Source organism: Mus pahari, chromosome X (assembly GCF_900095145.1).
Source record: "Mus pahari chromosome X, PAHARI_EIJ_v1.1, whole genome shotgun sequence".
NCBI classification, from domain to species: domain Eukaryota; kingdom Metazoa; phylum Chordata; class Mammalia; order Rodentia; family Muridae; genus Mus; species Mus pahari.
Window position 1 is genome coordinate 130,251,484 of NC_034613.1, and position 5,000 is coordinate 130,256,483.

The window sequence follows — 5,000 nt, forward strand, 5'->3', positions numbered from 1 at the left end:
GAGAGAGAGAGAGAGAGAGAGAGAGAGAGAGAGAGAGAGAGAGAGAGAGAGAATTGACATTTAGACATGACTCAAATCTTGCTCATGCTCTACAGTTCCAGACCTTCTCTGCTTCACACTGGCTCTTACACTAAAACATTGGAGCCACTACATTGAATTTTTATCGTAAAGAATATTTATTTATGTGTGTTCTTATATACTCCATGTACACATGCAGAAGTCAAAGAATAATTTTCGGAGTTCCTTTTCTATTATGTGGGTCCCAGTTATTGAACTCAGGTTGTTTGCCTTAATGGCAGGCAACTTTGCCCACTGAGCCATCTCACTGGCTCCAAACCTACTATTCTATAAAAAGCCACTCTCACAAATCTGCCCTGGTACCCAGTCATTTACACATAGCATTGGCATACTTGCAGGCATTTTACTCTGACTCACAGCTGCACAGAGAGGCAATCAAGCAGATGAAACAATCCAGACTCACGCATCCCAAACCCACATAACCACTGAGGCTTAGAGACATATAAACACAAATCTTCAGATGCACACACATTGATTCACACATTCCACCCTCATCGAACAACACAGATGCACACATTCTAATACATGCCCACATGTATTAGAGACAAACCCACACCACACAAATGTTTCCACTGCATTCATCATATATAAAGGAACATCAACCTTCTGAAATTTACAGGCAGAATAGAGACCCACACGCACACATGTAGATACTGACAATTGTAAACCTAATTAGAGAGTCAAATAAAAATACACTGGCATGTGTGTATACAGAATCTTGTTCACATATGTACATACCCACATTCTCACAGATGCTACATTATCATACATATGGGTGTGTGTACTCATATACCTAGAGAGGTGTATATTAGCAAATATACACAAAAGGCTCAGTGTCCTTCCATTTACCCTTGAGCACATTCTTTCTCACACATCTGTGTTTCTATACGAACAATGAGATATTTATAACTATTAACCAATTTTCATGTACAAAGACACTCTTACATTAAAAGAGGCTAAGCTCATTTTTCTTGGACATACACATGGCACATATAATGAGGCAAATATGCACGTGAAAACCTCCTTTGCAGTCGTAGATAAATGCACACTGTTAGCTTTTAGGACAGGGATAATTGTAACAGGTATACACAGATGATAAAAATCAGTTAATACACTGTTGTTACCTGTAATAAATAATTCCTCATGAGAGGGCTCATTATGTGCTAGGCACTGTTCCAAGGACTCTTAGTGTATTAACTCATCCTATTCTAACGTTGCAAGATAGATAGTTTTATTTCCTCCATTTTACAGACAAGAGATTGGGGCTTTGTTGAGGTTATGTGATTTACCCAAACCACACAGCTAATAAACAGTAAACCCAAAGACTGTCTCTAGAGAACTTGCAGACTCAATTTATTCACATTTAGAAATATATATATATAAATATATATATATATATATTTCTAGCATGTGCATACACAAGCCAGTTCCTATTTACTAATGCACTTAGGTACAAAAGGTCACTCATACCAAGTTATGGACAAGTTCACATTACAGACATTTTAGCAGAGATATATATGCCCAAGAAAATATATACATATGTGGTCACAATCACAAACTTTACTCATAAATGACCACACTATTGAGTACACAAAACATCTAGATACAGCACCTATAAAATAGCTACATAAATCCATGTTAGATATCTTCCCAGCTGAAATACATAGAACCACACACTATTCAGATACACCTGCATACATGGTAGATTCAGTCATCTCACAAAAACATACTTTTTTTCTCACACACACCACTTAGATTCTCTCTTTCCTATCCATCCAGATAACTGCACATATCCTAGTTAGATATACCCACATTTTCACAAGCCCCAAACCCAGATATATACACATTCATTCTCTTCACATGCACCACACAGATACATCCACTTTCACACATATACCCAACACCAATACACCCACACTTTCATACACATCCCATTTACATAATCCATTCCCATATATATGCACATCAAATATGCTTACACTTACAGTCACTCTATCCAATTAAAGTCACACTTATGCCATCTCCAACTCAGCAGGCCCACACTCTTACATATAGTATTTAGATACACTTAAACTTACTCTCACCCCAACTTGGAGCACTCATACCTGTCTTAGATGTACCTATGATCTCTTTCAAGTGCACACTATCAAAACACACCCAAAGTGATACATGTACCCTCTAAAAGCACTGCACTAAGATATATTCATGGTTTCCAAAGTCAAATACATGCACTCAGAGACACATATATATCACCTAGATTCTAACCGGATTCAGAGAACTATGTGCATTAATACTTTCTGTTTGTTTCTTTGTCTTGTCTCTGTCTGTCTCTGTCTCTCGCTCTAACACACACACACACACACACACACACACACACACACACACACACACACACTTTGCCACTTAAGTATATCCATGCTTTGATCTGCTTACTATTCAAACACACCTACATTCAAATCCATTCTATTCCAAATGCACCCACACATGGTCTCACACACAGCCCGAATGTACCCATACACTTTCTCTCATATACCATCAGGATACATCCACACCCCATAAGCATGCATAATCCCAATACACATGCTCTCATGCTCACCAAGTCTACTAATGTAAACTGGATGGTGTGTATGAAGAATGTGTTTAAGACACATTTGTGTGGGAAGTACTGTGCAGAGTGTGGGTTGGGTTTATCCATATGGTGTGGAGGAGAAGAAAGCATGGGTGTATTTGGGTAGTAGGTTTGTGTAGGGGCATACACAGATTGTTTGTGTGACAGTTGAAAATATTTGGGTGGGATGTGTGTGTATCTTTGTGTTTAAAAGAATCCTTCCCTTCCTAAAATACACAATGATCTCATATGCACACACTACCAAGAAATACATATAATCTCTTACATATACACACATATTCATGCCTTGCCCATACCTACCATTTTTCTAAGATATACTTTCACTTATACATATTTATTAACATCTACATTTCTGCTTGGTGGCATAATTTGGGTGCTCTCTGTGAAATGTCCAGATGTACATTCCTACTTTCTCATATTGTCTGTCACTTTGTCTCTCTCTTACACACACACACACACACACACACACACACACACACACACACACACACACTTCAACCAAAGCTCTTACTAACCCTAGGCACTATTATGATGCCCTCCTGCCCTGTGCCTTTGCCAGTGGTAAGAAAGGTAGGAAGATTTTTGTGTCAAAGTTTTATCACGGCCCCCAGTGGTCATTGGTGAGCATGTGGAGACTACAGTGCAGAGTGTGGGTGCATGCATATGGTGTGGACGAGATGAAAGCTGGGTGTATGTGGGTAAGAAGTTTGGTCTGCACAAGACCAAGGCCAAATCTCATATCAGACAGGCAGATGCACAAATACTTTTATTTATCCACACACAGGCACATTTCCATTGGATTTAGTCACAAGTATATCCATTTACTCTTTAAAATAGGCTATATTCACATGCTATACTCATGAATGACATGCATTTCTTCACTCACAAACACAAGTGGGGACACAGGTATGTAAGAGTATTTTTACATATCTATGGAGATATGTAAAAATATATGTATCATATCTAAAGAGATGATAAAGAAACATGGGTACAGGGTACAAAAGAGAGAACTCCCAAATGTGTACACATATACCCTCAAACATAACTACAGAATTATATTCACACACACACACACACACACATACACACACACATATCTGTATAGGTGTGCTCACACATATTCATACCCAGATATGCAAATGCTTGTAAATGAGATGAAGTATACATATGCAGATATTCTAACATATAGACTTGTATACACAACTGGTCATGTAAACACATAGCATATTCACATGCTTATAGACTTGTATATACATTAATTCATTCTTATGGGAATACAATTAAATATGGAAACACAGATATTCACAAAGCACACTATCACAGTCAAGTATATATACACAGTTATGTCCACACACCCATTCTGAGAAGCCACAGAAATGAAAGAAGAGTAACTTATATGTACATTGGAATAGAACATAAGGGCATATTTCAACACATGCACATATAGAAGTACACTCATGTATTCTTGCACGTGCACTTGTTGATCTGCATAAGAAAATTTGATCCACTTATCACATACATACATGCAAAATACACACACACATAAATGTACTTGTGAACTAAGAGTAGCATGCACATAGATTTATATACATCATTCTATAATATATGCTTTAGACCAAACAAAGATAAATACAAACATACAAATGCAAATAAAAACTGTGCAAACTGGTACTTCACACATTTGTGTATTCAGACGGGCATACATACAAGCTTATTCAAAAATATACCCTTAACTGTGTTTGACAACACATGTCTATGTACAGATATGTTCACTTGAAAATATGCACAGTCAGGTACAAATACTAGCATATATATGCATAGTCACTTAAGACATATTCAAACACACAGTCACACTAAAAATTAAAAAAAAACACTTACTGAGACACATGCACCCAAGTATCCTGTAACACTCATGCATATGATAATCAGATAATGCACTTACACCAAACTAGACATCATAAAAATGTACCCATTCACCTATGCACACAGCCTTGTGACTAATATAATACACACTGCTGTAAACACCACAGTCTGTGCACACATAAAATATTTTTCATTCATATACTCTTCTCTTATTCCAGTGTGTCTATTTATACTTACACTTCTTTAAATAGATATGAACACATAGGTTTGTTTAAAGACAGTGGACACTCAAGCATGCATGTGCAGGCATAGACATAATGAAAAATGCTGAAGAATCTATACAGACTTTTACACATAGGCCTGCTCACACAAATATATGAGAGACACACCTACAACACATATAGCATGTTCATACACACATACTTTCTTA

General features: G+C 37.1%; 1 protein-coding gene across 1 annotated transcript in view; it reads right to left on the reverse strand.

Annotated features, from left to right (window-relative positions):
• Gpr173 (G protein-coupled receptor 173) overlaps window positions 1-5,000 on the reverse strand; it is a 24,074-nt gene that overhangs the window by 15,822 nt on the left and 3,252 nt on the right. The gene's annotated exons all lie outside the window — the stretch shown is intronic.